The sequence below is a fragment of the Chinchilla lanigera genome, unplaced genomic scaffold (genome assembly GCF_000276665.1).
Source record: "Chinchilla lanigera isolate Chin_1 unplaced genomic scaffold, ChiLan1.0 scaffold00014, whole genome shotgun sequence".
NCBI classification, from domain to species: domain Eukaryota; kingdom Metazoa; phylum Chordata; class Mammalia; order Rodentia; family Chinchillidae; genus Chinchilla; species Chinchilla lanigera.
In genome coordinates, this window is record NW_004955415.1 from 11,718,437 (window position 1) to 11,726,975 (window position 8,539).

An 8,539-nucleotide genomic window follows, 5' to 3' on the forward strand; every position below is an offset into this window, starting at 1 on the left:
CATCCCCCGCTTCCCTCATCCCTGCTGCACTGAGACAAACTCTGGCCCAGACTATGCCCCTAGGATGAGCCCAGGGCTCTTTAATGTGCCCACCTGAGAAAGTTTCACTGCCAAATGAATTTACTGCTTACCCCGCCAAGACCTGACTATAGGCCCCTGATTCCCTTCTCATACAGCATTTAATTCATTTATGTTTTTAAGGGAGTCTCGCCCTATTGTCCAGGCTGGGCTTGAACTTATGAGTTCAAGTGATCCTCCTGCCTCAGCCTCCTAAGTGGCAGGACTACTGGTTCCCCATTGTGCCCAGGCTGAGCATTTAATTTAGGAAGTTTGCAGTTATAAATCCTTTCCCTGACTCCATGAAATGTAAATCTTCTACCTCCTAGAAACATCTCTTCAAGGACAGAGAAACTGTCTCTTTAAAATACAAACCTCCGGGGAGATGGTCCTCCTGCCTGGCACCCACTTCTGTGGGAGAGTAAGAACCTGTCTTTGATGGTTGCCTTTCTTCAAGCTGCAAAATTATCTCCTATCCCAAAGTTATGAGAAGTTTGTGTCTCCTGCATAAGCCTGTCCTTTAACATATCCCAGCACCTAGAGAAGCAACAAAAGGCCTTTCGCTCTTGGTGTGGTGGTGCCTCCTTCTAATTCTAGCCACTCAGAAGGCTGAGGCGGGAGGATTGCAAGTTCAAGGTCAACCTGAGCCAACTTAGTAAGACCCTGTCTCAGAAGAAAAAGAACTGGGGATATGGCTCAGTGGCAAACACTCCTGGTTCAACCCCAGTACCAGAAAAAAAAATAATTAAATAAAAGACCTTTTGTTTGACGAGCTCAGCTCAGTTTACATTGAAGTCTCTCTCCTTTGCTGCACTACAGAGTAAACTCAGCCTTACCACCTTTAATATATGTCTGATTCTGCTTGACACATTGATGGTAAGCCTTGATTCATGAGAAGGAACTTTACTAGGTGCAGTGGTACACACCTGCAGTCTCAGCTACTCAGGAGGTAGAGGTAGGAGGATCACTTGGATCAAGAGTTTGAGGCTAGCCTGGGCAACATAGTGAGAGACCATGTTAGGAGGAAGGAAGGAAGGAAAAAAGGAAGGAAGGAAGGAAGGAAAGAAGGGAGGAAAGGAGAGAGAGAGGAAAGAGGAAAAAAGACCAACTCTGCAAAGAGGAAATACACAACAGGCGGAGGAAATACACTGCAGGCAGTCTTTTGTCAAAGACTGCAATGACACATTTGGTATGACGAACAGTCTCTCTAATGTCACTGAAGATTTGCATTTATACCTACAGAGAAGAATACATATGCGGAGAAAGTCCACATTTCGTGTGGCCAGAGCAGCCTAATTACTATCACTGAAAGCTCTAAAAGGTTTACTGTCACTGGCCTAGACCTTGTAGAGTTTGGGAGACCAAGAGCACAGGTAGAGCACGATGGTGCTCACTTGTATAATTCTAGCACTCTGGGAGGCTGAAGCAGGAGGATCAGAAGCTGGAGCCCCACCTGGCAATATAAGAGACTTAGTGAAACCTTGTCTCAAAAAATTAAGCAAGGGCTGGCCATAGAACTCAGTGTGCAAGCCCTGGGTTCAAGCCGCCTTTGCAAGTGAGTGGACTTGAAGCTTAAGCTTTGTCTTTTTTTTTTTGGTTTCTTTCCTGTACCAGGAATCGAACCCACGACCTTGTGCTTACCAGGCAGGAGCTGTGCCGCTGAGCTAAATCCCCAGCCCTGAAGCTTAAGCTTTGTGATCATAGAAAATCTACTCATATTTAGATCTGAGATGACAAATACAAGGGGATTTGAAGTACCAGTTACTCAGACTCCTGGTAGGCAGCACCCTTTTTGAGTTAGATTGAGTGAAAAAGTTGACATTTATGATCAGGCCCCAGAGTGCTTCACAAGAGCCAAGGGTGGGACTCCACCTCGGCCAAACACATATTGCAACCAGGGGCCCGAACCCCAGCAGGGCTCGCCGTCTTCCATCTCTGCACCTGCACATGTGCTGTGTTTTTGTCTTTCTTTGCAGGGTGGCTCCTTCTGCCTTTGTGAGCCATGGGTAGAAAACCACAGGCTCTTAGAGCTCTCCAGTTTGCATGCTGCGGCCCCAACCCCCAGTTCCTAGTGCAAGTGCCCAGGGAAGCGTCTGACTGACACCTGTCCACTCCCAGGTCAACAGTCTGCACCATGGTAGCCAGGAGGCCACTCAACTCTGTGATCAGGACAAAGACAGTCACCCAGAATGAGGCCTTGTTGTACTGTGAGGAGCAGATGTAAGAGATGTCACCGGTCAGCCTCTGACTGTAGGTCAGCCCTGTTCAAGAGAATTCTAGTGCAAGCCGTATACGTCCTTTCCAATTTTCTGGCAGACACATTAAAGAGGTACAAAGAAACAGGTGAGATTAATTTTAATGATATATTTTACTAAGCCCAACATACCCAGAACACCACTACTTCAACATGTACTCAGTATAAAAATGAGCTATTCTACATCCTTTTATATGCAGTTTTCAAAATGCAATGTGTGAGACCAGGGTATAGCTTAGTGGTAGAGTGCTTATTCTGAGTCCCTAGCACTGCACAAAAAAAAAAAAAAAAAAGAAACACAGTATTTATTTTATACTTGCAACATGTCTCATTTTAGACAAGCCACATTTGAACTACTCAGTAGCCACATGTGGCAGGTGGCCACCATCGTGGGCACACAGGCCTAGATTTCTTGGGTGCGATCTGATTTATGCTGCTGTCGGTGTACATCACCATGGTACCACTCTCCAGCGGTCAAATACAATTCTCTTGCCTAATACAGTTGTCATTATCGCGCATCTGCTCTTGGGCTCAGACAAATGTGCAGGATTAATTATCACTGGCTTTCACAGTGCACACAGCCGAATCCCATTTTCTGCCAAATTGCAATTACAGAGTTCTTTCTTTGGTGGACTCAGAGTTAATGTCTTTGTACTTCCTTTAGTCCAGAAATGAAATTAAAGCCACACACACACACGCGCGCGCACGCACACACACACACACACACACACATGCACACACAGCTTACAGAAACCTGCAGCTCTACCAGCAAATTGTTCAAGCTTGGAGGGAAGGTCATTAGACTGGTTTTATATGGAGCCAGTAAAGCATCAGGAAAACAGATAAATGTCAAAATACTAGCTTTTCAGTTTCACTCCGCTCAGCTTTCCAAAGATAACAAATGCATTTCTTCAAAGTACGTCTTCTTTCTCTTCAATTTTTTGTATCTGCGTAAATAGTATCTGTGAGGTATATTCCTTCCTTGTGTAGAGAAGAGAGCACGGAGAGAGAGAGACAGAGGAGGAGAGAGAGAGAGAGAGAGCACACGTGCACTGATTTATACAGATCTGTCCATCCTTGAGAGTCTGGCTTATACTGTCTTGTCTATAGATTATTTTTAGGTGTGTTTTATTGCAAAGACCAAATGTAATTGACTTAGAAGTCTCTTATCTTTCCTTCTGGAGGCCATTTGTAACAGTTGCCTAATAATTTCATAGCTACTATATTTTTCCTATTTATACGCCAGCTTAATGCCAAGTGATTATGGATATTATGCCATTTAATTCCTGCAACAAGGCCATGGGTATTGACACTCCCATTTTACAGAGAAAGAAACTGAGGTTTGAGATAGCCTGATATGCCCCAAGTCAGATAGCTACTAAGGAATGAAAGCAAGATTTGGATCCAAGATTTGCCTGACTCCAAAGTCTTAACTGCTGAGGTCCACATAGGATTTGGGGTCATGTCTGAGGTATAAGTCCATCCAGCCTTGTTTCTCAGGGGCTTCTGGTGGGGCTCAGGGGCTGAGAAGAGAGGATAGTGGGAATGGGGTCACTGTGAGCAGGGCTGGAAGGTGGCAAAACGGGCTCCTTTCACGTCAGAAAAATAAAGACAGATGTTTCAGTGCGGGGGAGTGCGGCGGTTCACCAATGCTGGCCCAGAAGAGCTGGACTCCCGCTCATACTGAAGGAGTTCTGTCCTCACTCAGTGGCCTTGAACAAGGCTCCTGGCTTCCAGCACTGCAGAGGTAATGGTTCTGCCAGGCCTCCCTAAGGGCTCTTTGGATTAGCTAGTTAATGGTTATATACTACTTTGAATAGACAAAGGGCCCAATAAGCTCTCTCCCCAGGCCATTTTCAAGAATAGGGCTGAGTCCCTGTTGATTATAAATGATAAAGGAAGATCAAGCCCTCTTCAGTTTTATTGCCTTAATTGAGGCATTTGGCAATAGTAGGCCAGACGGGAAACAGTATCATGTCTGCATTCACTAACCAACCTGACCCAGAGAGGAACCAGCAACGACGTTCTTAAGGGCCGAACTGGATCTTGGTAACCTCACATGGAGGGTAGGCATTAAAAAGCTGTGTGCTGAATAATAAATGCAAGAGGTTGACGTTTGCTTGAGCACCTACCACTACCAGAAAATGGATTACAAACCTCAGGATTTGAAAAGCGACCTCACTGATGTCAATACTTGGCCCGGGGATCAGCACTGTAATCATACTCTGCGTGTGGATTTCTCCGTCAGCGAATGCACTCGTAGCAGTAAGAGCAACTACCTCATTACTGAATAATCCTGCTTTGTAGAAAACCATCAAACTATTCCTCTCATGATAGGATGAGCTTGGAAGATGGAAATCCTCACTTCCAAATACAGGGCAAGTAATTTCCCAAGTTATTTTGATAACAAATATAAATAGAAAAAGTACGCAGAATATTTTAATCTTTATTTTTTTTTATTTTAAAGAGAATAGTAAAAAAAAAGAACACCAGCAAAGGAACATATCTACTCAAGTTTCCACAAGTCAGGAGTTAGTAAATTGCCCGTTAGAGGTGGTTATATCTTAATCACATCCCACACACCCCTAACTCTCAACTCTTAGAGGAAATATGAAATGTGCAGGTTTCCACAGAAAAGACCAGGCAGCTGCCCAGCTGGTTTCAAAACTGGCTGGACTTTCCTTAATTATTTAATGGCTAATTTCATGAGAGAGAAACAAACAAGGAGTCATTCCCAAGGGCCGGGGACATAACTCAGCGGCATAAGAGCTTGACTGGCAAGCTCCAGGTCATGAGTTCGATTCCTGGTACCAAAAAAAAAAAAAAAAGGAGTCATTCCCAGACTATATTATTCTTTCAACCCATAATTCATTCATTCATTCATCCTTCTTTTCATTCAGTTAAAATAAATCAAGGTCCTAATATATGCCAGGAAAGAATTGTTTTATGCATCAGTAAAGCATGAACAAAACAAAGAGCACCTGCCCCATGCCGTGAATTTATGGGTTAGTAACACCTTCCCGGGCTGGGGATTTAGCTCAGCGGCAAAGCGCCTGCCTGGCAAGCGCAAGGTCGTGAGTTCAATTCCTGGTACCGGAAGAAAAACAAAACAACAACAACAACAAAAAAGGAACACCTTCCCACTCACCAACAGAAGCAACAGAGCTGAACGTGCTTCAGATTGTAGCTTAACAAAGTGCGATCACCTTTTGAGCTAGTACTCAGATTTGCTTGTGTTGATTTATTCTTTCAGCAAATATTTACGGAGTATCTAGCTGCTGGGCTACTGTGGAGCTGTGCAAATGTGTGGTGCTATCACTGTCTAGATGGAGACGTAAGAGAGGAAAAAGCCTTTTCCCTCCACCCTCTTGGGTTCAATGGCTGGGGCTCTTCAATCAAGCTGATAAAAGATTAACAAGAGAAAAATAAATAAAAGTTTATTAACACGTGCATTGTTTGTCACCAGGGGTAACTCTGCAATGAGGACCTCAAAGAGAGGCTAGAACCTGGACTTACAGAGCATCTTTTTAAAAATTTTTATTAGTACATACTTGCAGTGCATAACGGTTACATTCATTATGGGGAGTTGCTACACATATACAGCACATCTTAGTGCTTTTTTCATCTTCTTCCCTCTCCACTGTTCCTCCTCCCTCCATTTCTTGGTCCCCTTTTCTTTTGTTTCTTGTCACCTAGATTTTTACAGAGCATTTTAAAAGAAGAACAACACATGTTTAGAAAAGTGACAGGACAAAGGAAAGACCAGATTTTTAGGGCAGCAAATCAAAGGAGGTGATCAGAGGGGGACTACGGGAAGAGAAGGGCTAGTGAGTGAGGTTTGTTACTCATAGTATTCCGTTACCTTTTCTATCTGCAGCCATCTCTGGTGATCAGCTTCTGCCCTCCTGGTGGGTAGCGGAGAGGGCACGTTTACAAATGTATGCCCCGTCTTTAGGCAAATAGGCTGGCAGAGAGCTTAGCTTGTATCCACTTCTCGACTGTCATCAGCTCAAAATAATCCTTATGTCAAACATGATATATTTTGGGATAGTGGATTCTGATAGCCTAAAAGAACAAACACTATGAACATAAAACATTTATAGAAAAAAGGAAAGATAATACAAGGCATTAAATGTCATGAGCAGAGTAGAGACAGTGCTGTGAATCCATATCAGGAATTTTTTTTTTTTTTTTGAGACAGGGTCTTACGATACAGTTCAGGCTGGCCTTGAGTGCACTTTGTAGCCCGGGCTGGTCCCAAACTCACAACAATCCTCCTGCCTCAGCCTCCTGAGTGCTGGGATTACAGGTGTGTGCCACCACACAGGACAAGTGCTGTGAAAACTCAGAGAAAGGTGGAGTTTTCATAGTGACTGCTACCCTAGGAACACTTTATTTTTTTTATTTTTATTTTTATTTTTTTTGGTTTTTCTCCGGTACCAGGAACCGAACTCACGACCTTGCGCTTGCCAGGCAGGCGCTTTGCCGCTGAGCTAAATCCCCAGCCCCCGCTAGGAACACTTTAAAGGATGAGGATGATTTGCCCGTGTCAAACAAGAGAAATGTGGGGCCTACGGGCCTGAAGGACTGATTAAAAGTAACTGATATTTTCTAATATATGTGTTATTAAAGTAAATTTATGGAGGCAAAGACTTCAAAAGATTTCATTTATTCATGTGAAGTTTTAGAGTGACTACTGTCCTCAATTCAACTGAACATTCAAGGTCAACCTACAGTGAAAAGTCAGGAGTTGAAAATTGGTTTGTATCTCACATAGCCACTGTGGAACTAGCTTTTAGAAATATTGTGTTGCTAGTAATGTGGAGGCTTTATTAAGGCTCGGTAGAGAAGGACCTGTGATAGATTAGTGATGTCTGCTGCAGGCACACGATGCCATCATTGATCTATGTGCCATCTCTGGGTTAAGACCAGATACCTGAATGGCCCAGTGAGAGATGCTCTGTAACAGTGGTTTTCAAGCTGTTTTAGCAGTAGAACCATTTGTTCACATGAATTCTTATCCAGACTTCCAATGAGGACAGCTCAATTCTTTAATAGATGGAAGTCGCCAGAGGACACTGAGAGCATTGCATAACAACAACAAAAAAAAATCACTGCATTGTGAAGTGCTACTTTCCTTGTGACGGAAGGACAGCACGTGACAAGGATGGACTGTGCTCATTTGTATATATTAAATTCCCCAGAGGGGTGTTAATAATCACCATTTTACTGATGTAGGAACTGATATCCAAAGAGGTTAAGTAGGAGGCTCATGACAGCAGTGGGGATAAGGTCAAGAGCCGGAAGCCAGGTGTCCTCCCTCTCACTTGGGCTAGGGTGCCCCTGGTCTGTTGTTCTGCAGCTCCACAGCTCTTGCCACTGGGCTAAACACTGGTAACTTCAAAGAAGAGAGCTGAGTTTTGGTTGAAATAAATTCAAGGCAAAGGGGAAAAGCGCTACCCTTCTTCCAAAATTCTGCCTCGCTCTGCCTTCACCCTCGTATCATTTTCCACAAGCTCCTTTGTCCTTGACACATTAGAGGTCTGCAGTCCTGAGCAGCTCAGGGCTCTAGCAGAGACTCAAGTTTCCCGTCACTTTATGCTGTTTGCAGGACCTGCAGCAACCTAAGCATGACCCTGTCCTGTTTCTTTAGCTGTTCCTAAGGAGAGCCTGTCGTCTTTGTTTGGACTGGAACACGGGATGGGGCTGCACAGGGATGGCATGGACAGACAGTGGTTGCAAGTGAGTACACAAGAAAGGCATTTTGCAAGTTTCAAAGCAATTTCATTTACCCACCAGATCCAGCCTGCTGTCCATGGCCACCATCACATCTAGCCTGGACCTCTGCCAGTCGCCTCTTCTCTCTCTCTGTCCTCCAGCCTCACAAAGATTCCTTGTTTCCCACCTCTCAATAATACAAATCTCATCAGGTCTCTCCCTGGGTTAAAACCCTTCAAGAGCTTCCACTGTCCTTAGTAGCAGTGAAAGAGCACTTCCTTGTGAAAAAGTGCATGTGTGTATGTGTGCGTGTGTGTACATATTCTCTCTCCAAGGAAGCAGGTTTGCAATGTTTAAACTCAAATGTGACATTAAGATGGGCTTCACTCACTGCCCAGCAGGGTGTATTTATTTATTCATGTCCATTTATTTAGGTCCTGGCTTATCCACAAAGGAACTGGAGTAGCTGGGTTATATATATATAAATTATAATATATATGGGTTATATAT

At 44.0% G+C, this 8,539-nt stretch overlaps 1 long non-coding RNA gene across 1 annotated transcript; it reads right to left on the bottom strand.

Moving 5' to 3' along the window:
* Positions 1 to 4,972: 4,972 nt before the first annotated feature.
* On the bottom strand, positions 4,973 to 6,351 carry LOC106148076. The gene is made up of 3 exons (XR_001233203.1): positions 6,174 to 6,351; positions 5,460 to 5,711; positions 4,973 to 5,115 (listed from the first exon to the last, which is right to left on the bottom strand). It is a non-coding gene; the product is annotated as an uncharacterized LOC106148076 (long non-coding RNA).
* Between the last annotated feature and the right edge of the window lie 2,188 nt (positions 6,352 to 8,539).